This window comes from Cupressus sempervirens, chromosome 11, assembly GCF_028749045.1.
Source record: "Cupressus sempervirens isolate cs-2001-9-10 chromosome 11, ASM2874904v1, whole genome shotgun sequence".
Classification (NCBI taxonomy): domain Eukaryota; kingdom Viridiplantae; phylum Streptophyta; class Pinopsida; order Cupressales; family Cupressaceae; genus Cupressus; species Cupressus sempervirens.
This window is the reverse complement of record NC_143128.1, coordinates 771,127,441-771,139,446: the sequence shown is the minus strand read 5'-3', so window position 1 is coordinate 771,139,446 and position 12,006 is coordinate 771,127,441. Positions and strand designations below refer to the sequence as shown.

At 35.8% G+C, this 12,006-nt stretch overlaps 1 protein-coding gene and 1 long non-coding RNA gene across 5 annotated transcripts in view; both read left to right on the top strand.

The window, feature by feature from the left end:
* The window catches only part of LOC149531884 (GDP-mannose transporter GONST1-like), a 117,383-nt gene that overhangs the window by 75,397 nt on the left and 29,980 nt on the right, over positions 1–12,006 (top strand). The window lies entirely within an intron of this gene.
* On the top strand, positions 661–1,515 carry LOC149531885 (uncharacterized). Its single transcript, XR_016359103.1, has 2 exons — positions 661–806; positions 903–1,515. It is a non-coding gene; the product is annotated as an uncharacterized LOC149531885 (long non-coding RNA).

The window sequence follows — 12,006 nt, the reverse complement described above, 5'->3', positions numbered from 1 at the left end:
TATGACAAGGTTTGCAACGATCTTCTTGACGTTGCAAAGTATTCTTGACCACATATTGGCTTTGAAGCAAATGTTTGTGTGTGCTGATTGGGTTGCTTCACCTTACGCAAAGAAGCCCGAAGGAGAGGCTGTGGCACGAATAGTGTTTGATGATAGCTTTTTTGCAAAGGCTAAGGAGATTGTGGAGGAAACTTCATTATATTTTTAGTGTATTCAAGTTTCATTATCAATTCATAACTTACTATGTTATTAACTAATTTGTATTTTTCAAATTTCAAATGTAGATGTCTCTGCCCCTGGTTCTAGTCTTGCGCACATGTGATGGGCAGCAATCCCCAATGGGAGGTCTTTATGAGGCCATGGATAGGGCGAAAGAGGCTGTTAGAAGTTACTATCACGGGGATAGTCTCAAATTTGACCCCATTTGGGAAATAATTGATAGGAGGTGGAACAATATGCTCCACCAACCTATTCATGCAGCAGGCTACTTCTTCAATCCCAAATTCAGGTACTATGATAATTGATTGTCCTTGAAGTTGGGATTTTAATAATTCTTTATTTTACTTTACTTTTTAAGGTTGTGTAGTAAGATTTGATATCATTTTCTATTTGTTTTAGGGCTGATGATTCCTACTCAGATCCTAATGGAGAGGTCATGGAAGGTCTCTCTAAATGCATTGAGAGAATGATATCAAGTGAATAGGAGAGAGACCTTATTGTGACCAAACAACAAATCTATGTGGAATCAAGGGGTCCTTTGTTCTCTTCTATGCTAGCAAAGAGAGCAAGATCTACTCAAGCACCAGGTAAAGTGTCAAACTTAAAAATTTTTGCTAATTGATAAATTGTGCTTCTGATTTTTTTTTTTATTGCTTTATAACTTTTTTAATTTTGTTTTGCAGATGCTTGGTGGGCAAGTTGGGGTGGCAATACCCCCAATTTAAGGAAATTTGCTCTCAGAGTCCTATCCCAACCTTGTAGCTCATCCCATTGTGAGTGCAATTGGAGCTTATTTGAGTCCATCCATACAAAGAAAAGAAACAGATTGACTCAAAAACGGCTTAATGACCTTGTTTATGTGCACTATAATCTTAAGTTGCGCATAAAAAGGCACAGCTCTTAGAACTACCTGGTCCGCTTAATCTAAATGAGATAGATCCTTATTCTGATTGGACAGCGCAGGAGCCAAGTCCATTGTTTACACCAGACGAGATCGCTGATTTGGAGAGGCAGGCCATGGAGGGGGAGGCTAACGCTGATTTTCAGTTCACTATGGATGACATTGAGGATGAGGACGAGGATGATGATGATTCAGGCGAGGATCAGGCATTGCCATTAGGAGGAGATGCATCCTCTTCTAGGACGCCGAGCCAGTCAGTAGGGATGTCGAGCGAGGGGGCACAGCCACAGAGTTCACAGTCACGCAGCTCACACCCTATCCCAGTGCGGGGCACTTCTTCTAGGACTAGACCCCCTCGCTTTCCTGCTAGTGCAAGTGGAAAGAGGAAGATGTGATTGACATTGTCAAATTATATTGATGTATTTAGACTTTTAGTATTTACTTCTAGTTTGACAAATTGAAACTATTTAGTAATTTACTATTTTGCTTCCTACCATGAGCATTCTGCACGAGAATGCAATTTTGTACGCATTATACATTTATATATATCTAAACTTCGTTTCTTTCTTTTGTATTGTCTTTAATTAACTTATTAGATGCATCTTCTCATTAAATTTTGCAAAATAAATGTATTTTTAATTAAATTTCAGCGGTTTTTTAGGTTCTCAAGTTTTTCCCGAGTTTTTTTTTTAAATCGCCGAGTTTTTCCCGATTAAACTTTTGGCGGGCTTGGCGAGTTTTTGCATTTGGCGAGTTTTCCAACTATGATCAAGAGTATTGGCCTCCCAAAATATCAAAGATATTCACCAAATACTCTGAGTAATGGTCTCCCAGAATGTTGAGATGCAAGACATTCACCATTTACTCAATTTATTTGATCTCATAATACAAGCTATTGTAAGATCGTCACCTTACAACAACTTCTCCAAATACAAGTGATGATCATTTGGAAGTCATCACTTCCTCACGATATACACAAGGGGTAGGCCCATTAAAATGACATGGTCACGATGTATGAATCAAAGTACTCATGACTGTGACAATTTATTGATCACTGGAGAATCCATCTCATCATGCATTACTCCCTCTTAATCAATAACACTGAGACATTGAAGGTTAATAACATCTCAATCTTCTCCCTCTCTTTCAAGGTTGTCTCTAATAACATGTTAGGCTCCCTCTTAATCTTAGTCTTCCTTTTCCTGTAGTAACATTCTCAGAGGAAAAGATCAAGGATCATAACTCTTATAATATAAATAAGAATGATTTGCATAATAATATAAGATCATTCTAATTCAATATAGATAAATATCTAATTTAAAGATATACTTTAATCTGTACTCATTAGTCGCTGCCTTATATAAGGTAGGGAACTAATGTTCTCATTTGCCCCCCCTCAATTAATTTTATGGCAAGAAACAAATGACATATTCTAAAGTTTATAAGGTTTGATTAAAAAAATTATATCATCATATACTAATTCTAATTTTCTTATTGGTCTAATGGCAATTTCTTGGGGTTTAATATGATTTTTGGAAAACATAAAATCTGGCAATTAAAAAGAAGGGTGGTGCTCGGAAGTTTCTGGAGTAGCCAGAGAAAGTGGCAAGCGTCTGAAAACTTCCTCCAAATTTTAGAAGCATCTGGCATGTCCTCTTCCAGCTTATACATTGGTGGGCAGTCTATGAAAATGTAGGGCATATCCGCCACTGTGCATGTTGATGCAGATTATGATCTTTTGGATGAAGAGAAATATCTTATTAATCATGGACAATTTAAACGCAGATTTAGATATGTTGTGAATGCATGGCAGGTGGCAAATCACTAGCAAAAGCCTCGAAATTTCCACTTCAAAATTGGCGTCTTTAAGAAAAATTTCAATTTCTGAAATGAGCTTTGAAAGATTACATACGAGGCAGAGAATAGAAGCCGAGGCTAGAAGAAGTAAGAAAGATGGAATGCTTAGCTTGATGCCATCAAAATCAGGGTAAGGCAAAAATTAGAGACATTGGAATTGTTTATTGTAAGGTCAATTTTAATGTAGGTTCTAATGTAGGAGTCAACACGTCAATTGTTTATTGTATCAAGGTTCAGATTAATGTCTGTGACCATCTAATTATTACTATATATATTGCATACCAAAGTGCGAGTAATTGCTATTTTAGAACGCTAGTTTCTGATTGTCGAAAGATGAAGACATTAGAAAAAATTCAAGAGAGTTTGGATGGGAAAATGGGGAAAATGGGTTTCTGAGGTGAGAATTTCCAATTCTCAATCTAAAATATGGCTGGGCTCATACGACACGTCTGAACAAGCAGCCCATGCATTTGACACATCCATTTATTGTCTGAAAGGACCGAACCCTTCAAAAATCAATTTTATGGACACCGTGCCTGTCATTCCGGCTGCCTAGTCACTTTCTTAGTGCAAGATTTAGATTGCAGCGACCAAATACACGCACGATCAAATGCCTTCCACTACCAAAATATTGATATGGTAAATGTTAATTTTTTTGCTCCCAACAACAATGCATAGTACATCTGCAAATATTTTCTTTCAACCCTGGATAATCATGGAAGGAATGTCATTTTGTTATGAAAATAGACGGGCAGAACAAGAAAATGAAGAAACATCAAAATCTCACAATTTCTTAATTTCTTTTGTTCAATGTTATTTTGCACAGTAGGATCAACCATGCCATTTTACATAATTTTATTATTGGCAGATGCAAAGAAATGGAGGCGGCGATATAGCAAACAGTACCATGGGTAGTTCAAACTTCAGATAGCCACCGCTAACAAAACGACGACTTTAATTTTAAATTAAAATAGTTCACTTGTAAATTAAAATTTTAGTTAATTTTTTAATATATTTTTCTTCTTATTATGTTTTACTCTACATTAAAAAATGATATATTTGAGTTTTTAAATAAATAAAAAAATATATAAAGACTATTTTTGAATCTAAATTGGAGGGCAAACTTTATAATAGTATCATTTATTTATCGTTGTGAAATCTTCAAAATATTTACAATTAAATAATTTCATATTTCGTTAGAAATTTTTCTATTATTTTTTCTTTTGTATATTAAAATTTTATAGTATTTTATATTTAGATACTTATAAGTTTTTATATTTACAAATTTACAATTTTTTTAGATATTTATAAATTTTATATTTTTAACTATTAAATATGTTACTGTAAATAGTTATGTTTGATCAAATATAATTTTTTGTTTGTAAATTCAATGATCAAGGTCTTAAAAGATTACTGAAAAGTGAATTGTTGGAAATGAAATGCCATAAATACTAGACATGCATCAATAACTAAATCTCTATAAAATAACAAAATAATAAAATTGTCATTCACAAACATTTATATTCTACTATTTGTTTCCCAGTTCACTCTAGTAGGTCGGACATTTCAATAATTTATTTCCTTCTACTTGCAATATGCAGGGACTCATGCTCAATAGAGCTCTTGTATTTATAAGAGGTTATATTACTATATTGATGTACATCAACTAATTTTTTTTTACATTTCATAATGTCAAATTAGTAAATTAAAAGATGCTACACATAGATATATTTTATATATTCATGCTATTTCCATTTACATACAAAATAATAGTATATTATACTTACCTTAGGAATTGCTACCCAATACTTCTATTACCTTAGTAGTTAACTGAATGTATGCCCTTATGTTGCACAGACACAAATCCCACATCCAATAATGATCATTGATCCTTATCACTATTGACATTGTTAAAGTTGATGTCCAGCTCCTCTATTCAATCTTGCCTCAGTGATGATGTGGCTATTGATTCATAATGTGAGGTCCGTAGTGACTTTATGCAATTGCACTACCAAGGTAGTCCAATCGAACTCGCAATTGTTTTCTACAAATTTTGGGAGCCTATAAATCCTTCTCTTAATTGATTGTGTTATCCCTCTTTTCTTCTTTATAAAAAAATGAATAAGATTGAGAAATCCATCTTCCTTCCTCATTTCGCGAACACTAATAGACATATCGATGCTCCAAGAGTCTTTCCCTTTGTGTAAGATTACTTGGATATGAAAATAGAGTTCAAAATAATTGAGACTTTTATATTTGGAAATGGTTATTCTTCTTTTTAATTATGGTGTTCGATGACTATATATTTTCTTTCACTGATTGTGTAATAATGTCTTGATTTCCTATGAGCACTGACAGTGAGGTCAAATTTGTTATTGGATTTCAATAAACAACAACATCATACATCGTGCATCATTACATTCTCAGTAAACATGAATTATTTGAAGTTTTCGCTCTATTCTTTGCTCAATCCATTTCTCAGCGGCAGTAGCTGTCATGTAAATGTATCTATGCACATATACTATTGATACTATTGACTCATGCCTAATAGATTGACCATACAATCACATCTTAGAGTTTAGCATAAGGCTCATGACCAATCTATACCATCCACCCACATAGAGATCGAGAGTCAACCCAAAATACAATATTTGAAATCGTGCGATATTTCCAAATATTTTGATCAGACATCCTGCAATCTTTATTTATCCCCATCAATGTTCATGTGACAGTTTTGACGTGCCGACGCCTTGAGCACATGTCGCAAATAGCTCGAGCATTGTTAGAAGCCTCTAGCAGTGAAACACGAGGAAAATATGAATTTATGGGTGACTGCATCAATTCATTGTGGATACACAACTCTATTTTTCCTTGAACCATGGCCCTGATATATCATGTTAAATTTTTGGATCGCTGCAAATGTAATAGCACTGCCATGAATTTGATATGTGTTTTCCAAATGCAACATCCTCTTTAGATATAGATTGAGAATAGGTAAATGAATAGACAAAGGGACATGTCTATTTGTTAATCAGATAATTAATATAATAATATATTTAATCATATATATAATATATATATATATTATTATATTAATTTGTTATCTCATATATTTATAACTCAATTATAATTATTCATATGTTTATTCGACAAAAGCTATCAAACATTAACATGAAGAAAGAGAGTATGGTGAATGTAACACCTTATCAATTAGCTCAGTGTATATAATCTTAGGTTTTAGTTTAGTATTAGTTGTTTTTAGTAATAGTAGATAGGCAGAGTTTTCCCTTATATCTAGGAGAGATCGTGTCTTACACGCTATGGTTGGAACCGCTATTTTTTATTTGATCTTTCAAACTGTCCGTTGCAAAGTATACAACCAGCAAACATCCGTTGTTCCCCTATAGTGTGCTGTGTAAGGGATATTTATTGTACTTGCTTACTGTTGATGCGAGTTTTGTATCACTTACATAACATATTAGGATTTGAATATTCAATATGGGATATCAAACATGCAACTCCTTTCTTGAAAAGTTATTACTCATGAAGACATAAGCAATAGCTCCAATGTTCCTTACACCGTTGGATACTCGCTCAATTTTATCGATGTGATTTGCTGGTAATCACATAGGCGGCCTTATGCTATTCATTTGAGGATGACTTGGACTTTGGTGGAATGATGGAGATGATGATGGGTTTGTGAAATATGCGAGTGGCAGATAATGTTGATGGTGGTGGTGATGGAGGATGTGTCTGCCAGTGATGATGTTGATGGGAAAGCGATGGTTATGGGAGGTGAATGGATGTGCTCTAATGCCTTAACTTACTCCTCTAACTTGCTTCTCTAAGCTTCGACTACCCAACTACTTACTATTCTACTCCTACTCCTATGAATGGAAGGTTAGCAAATGGACAGGGATTGAACCTAATAAGAGCTGACCAACGCCCTCACTTCCACAGGTGCAATGATTCAAAGGAATAATAAACTAGCTTACCACACAAAGCTTCCCAACCAGCCGCTAGGATGCTAGTGGTCTAGCATTGATCCCTATCAAACATTTACCAATGCTACCATACAACTATCCATCTATTCAACTTTACTTAAACAACTTCAAATGCAACCAACTTTAATAACTTGAAAGGAAATCTAACTAAGTGGAAGTAGAAAACATGCAATAATACCCAATGTTCTTAATCAACATGCAAATCACAACAATGAAAAAGAGAGCAATTTTGGTATTATCTTCGCAACAATTTCTCCAACCTCTTTACAAATGAGAGCAAATGGCCTTTTATAGGGGCCAAAAATACAACGAACGGTGGAGATCAAAACAAGATCAACGATTCAGATTGGATCCTTAAAACCCTAATTAGGGTTGCCACCCCATCGGCCAATGAGAAGCCACCACCTCATCAATGGACCAATGGAAAAAGTGCAAAAAATGGCAACCAATGAGAAGGCACCAAAATGGTGGCCAATCAGAAAGACACTTGTCCTATTCTAGAAGAAAGGGAAATTGCCACTTGGGCTTACATCAAATGATCTTCTAATATAAATCTTCCCTTTTCTTTCATCTTCTTAGCTAAGGCAATGAACTTAGCTAACCTTTAGTTAACTTCTTCCATAGGAGGAGAAGGTGTGTGCTTCGCCCTGAGTTCCGCTGACTTCGCCATGCCACTTGCTACTTGTAGTATCCTTTCATGATCCTTCTGATATTCTTTCTCAAATCCAATAAAAGCATTGAGAGAGAAAAGGGTGCCCAAATGCTTCTTCTTGATAGCAACCTTCCCCAACTCATCCAACCTCGATCCAAAATCTGTTTCATTGACATCCTCTTCTCTGATATCCTCAAAATCAAGTGCCACCTCAACGTTGCTCATCATGTTTGAAATGGAAGTGTCGACGCTTGGGTTGTGATGTGCAACTGCCTTTTGTATATCCTTTTATGGTACCGCCATTGGTATCAGTTATTCGCCTCATTTTCAAGAAGGGTGTTTTGGACATCATATCCTCTTTGTCTTTCTCAGTGTTTGCCCGCTTGGGATTCTTACTTGCACTACCATCCTCCATGCTCGTCGCCCTATTACGGGATGGTAGAGTGGTGGACCAGAAGGCAAGAAGAACCAAGAGGAGCAATCCTTAGACTAGAACGAAAGAAGGATGTCAGCTTAAGGACCCCTTGCAACTCTAATTGATTTTGAAATTACCTCTACCTATAGCCAAGGGGGATTGTCCTTCCTTTAGTCTGTCCTTCATTCGTATCATGTCCACTGTAGTGATATTGGTGTCGGTTATTCTCTTCATTTTGGAGAAGAAGGGAGTTTTGGGCATAATATCCTCTTTGTCTTTCTTAGTGTTCGCCCACTTGGGATTCTTACTTGCACTACCATCCTCCATGCTCATCGCCCTATTACGGGATGGTAGAGTGGTGGACCAAAAGGCAAGAAGAACCAAGTGGAGCAATCTTTAGACTAGAACGAAAGATGGATGTCAGCTTAAGCACCCCTTGAAACTCTAGATGATTGAAAATTCACCTTAACCAATGATCTTATAGTGACTTTTCGGAACCTAGGATATGACTTTCAAGAATTTCAAATCCCTTTGCAAATCAGAAATTTATCATGCAATTCACCTCCAAATAAAATTACCCAACCTAGGGCAAAAATCGCTGCCTCTTGAAAAAAATCAGAATTTTATCTTCCACAAATTTCGGCTCCCACAAAATTCGCCCTCCATAGAATTCGGCTCTCACAAATTTCGGTAAGCAAGAAGAGTACAGATCTGCTCTTGCAAAATCACCAACACCTTGAGAAGGAGAAGTGAGAAGTGAGGAAGAAATGGGAGAGAGGCCTTCTCTTATACCCAACTTTCTTCTTGGACCCTAGGAGAAAGAAAAACAAATAATTAATGCAAAATTATGGCCCACAATTAAATACTTAACCAAAATTAATCTTGCCATGATGAAAATTAACTTTGTAAATTGCCAATTAGTTCTAAATTGCAAAAAGAAATTAAATAATGCCTTGAGGGTGTTAAATATTTCCATTTAATGGGGGTTTAGTAATTAATACGTCATTAAATTTGGATTTTGGCTAACCAAAAGCCACTTTTTCAATATTAAATTACCAATTTCATTAAAGGCAAAAAGTTTTCAAGGCAATTTTAATCTATTAAAGCCTTTTTTTTTTTTGCAATTTTTAACCAAATTGATTTTGCCATGCCAATAATTTATTTATTTTTGACAAAAATAAAATAAAATTTCTTCTAGAGCCAAAAATCGATTTTGCAATTTTATTTCACCATCACAAAAATTAATCTTTTTCACCCAAAATAATCAAGATTTTCCAAAAGACCAGATTTAACAATTTTCATTTTTTTAAAATTATCCAATTTTATACAATTATATCCAAATTTTCAAAAGAAAGTCTCTAAGTACAAAATTTACAATTTTATCCTGCCAAGTGTTGCTCTTTTAAAATTTGTTCGGCCTAAGGATGAAATTGGTGGCTTCGGAAAATCAAGTTGAAACCGGGTAAAAATAAATCTAACCCTCTCCCCACTGGCCCTGAAGATTTCCAAGACGTGAAATCTTCAAATTTGAAACCTCTGGACCGAAAATTGCTAAGGCAATCGAAAAAAAAGGGGGTCCCCAAAATTTTGGGGCGATGGTGTGAAAACCTCACAACACTTACAAATTGTTTACTTCCAATGACTTATTTATTTAAATCTCCTAGTTGTTTATTTTATTTCTTACAAAGCTACTTAGTACAGTAATGTCGTGCTTTGAAACAAAGCATGACGATGCCTAATTTATTTTTCTCTACTAGATGGAAGCTAAGTAGCTGAATCAGGTTCGAGAATGGGTACATGTACATGGGTACGAAATGCTGGTACAACAGAAATGTTTTTAGGGTGTTGGGTACAAGTACTGGTATATCCACACACACACATATGCGCACACACATATATAAAGAATTCTAATATATATGTATATGTGCTGCTAAAAAACACACCAATATCAAAAACAAATTAAATTTAGAATTCACATACCAATATATATGCTAGCAGTTAAACAAAACCAATACAAATTTCAGATTTTGAAACATAAGTAATTTAATTTAAAATTCAGTTATCGATATCAAAAAGATCAAACTAGTCTCATGAAATATAGTCATTGTTTGAAATAGAAATAATACTAGAAATCATTGATCAGAACCATATGGATCATCATCAATATGAAGATTGTCAAGAACATTTGCATTAGAAGATTGAATACCATCGATACTTGCACTAAAAATATGCTGGCCACTTGAATCCTCCATTGGTAAAGTTGGTGCACCAATAGGAAGTTCCAAGTCAGTAGACTTGGCTTCTACATCCCATAACTTTTTTGCCCCTTGTACTTATCATTTTTGTGAGTAAGAAGGCGCAAGTTTGAATGCACACAGACTAAATCCTCAACTTTGCTTGATGCCATCAATTGATGCAAGAGCATCCTAGGCTTACTTGCAATCCTCATGTTTGGAGGAATTTTGGTTAAGTGTTAAGGAGCATCGAGCTTGGATTTTGGTGGAGTTATGCCTTTCATGGTTAGGGATGTGTTGGAGACACATTGGAGAACCTTTCCATTTCATGATTGCATAGAGATTGGATAGATTGAGTTGAAGTTTGAGTTATTTTTACCTTGTTGCTGGAACTGTGTTTTCTAGTTTTTGGGTGCCTATTGTAGATCGTGTAACTAATTTTGCACAATGAATGAGAGGTTGCACACTTCAAGGATTGAAGAGGGCCTAGAGTACTGTCTATGGTCCAAGGCACAAGTTCTAATTCCTTATAAGTTGGGAGATATGGCAATTCTCCCGGAGTATCGATTCCTGGCAGTTTTGCGCAATATTATTTTTGTGCTTGACTTTCAAGATGGATGCACACTTATCCTTAAGGAATCAACCTTTGCGCATTTAAGGGGTTGTAGAGGACCTAAAGTTCTACCTTCGATTTGAAGCATGAGTTCTAATTCAATCGGAGCTAGGAGATATCACGATTTTGCTCGGATATCGATTTCTAGACATTTAATTTATGTTGGAGGCCGACTTTTGGCATTTAATTTATGTACGGGTATTTAATTTTAGATTTTAGCATTTTGGGTCGACTCGTGGCTTAGATTAGTATAAGTAGCGGTCTTGTGGAGTCTTTTAGTCATTGAGTGGGGATGGAATGAAGAATATATGCGAATTTGAAGAGCTAGAGCTGCAGCTTAGAAATTAGAGGATCTCTTGGTGGACCTGAGGGTACAAGTGTGGATTCTTCTAGGTGTTCTTATCCAGTTGTGTATCTGGACTAGCTGAGATTGGTTGTAAGTTGGATCTTGTTGGATCTTGCAGAACTGATTTTGTAATTGTTGTTTGTATTTGACCCTAACCCGAAAGGCCTTACAGGCAGGCATATTGCAGGTAATTAGTTATATCTGCGAATAAAGAGTTGTAATTTGGTATGAGATCTAGCATTATTGTTTCTTGCTGTTGTGTTTCCGCTGTGTGATTATATTGCTGGGGGCTAGGACATCTCCTTTGGGGATACTCCTGTCGTTCGTTGCATCAGATGGTATCAAAGCCTAGTTGTTCCTGAGTGTGTTGACAGATCGCCGAAGCTGAGGCAGTTTACACCAGGATTTGCAAAGAAGGTTGATCTTGTGGCTGAATGATCTTCTAGATTGGTGGATTTGTTGCTTAGGGTTTGCTAAAATTTTGGAAGATGCCTCCAAGATGATTGGACCCTAGGGCAATTGATGATCTTAGTGATGTTGTAGAAGAACGGATCTCAGAGAAGATGAGATTAGAGTTCAGCTCTGAGATTGCATTGATGAAGAGTGACATGATTGCTGAAATTGTAAGTGCTTTAGGTCGTGTACCTAGACATGTGGGTACTGAAGAGGGTTATGAGGAAGTTGCTGAAGACTTTGAATTTGTTGAATCAAGTGGTGAGGCCGGAACTGATCGTATGGAGAGACCTATGGGAAATAGGGTTGGTC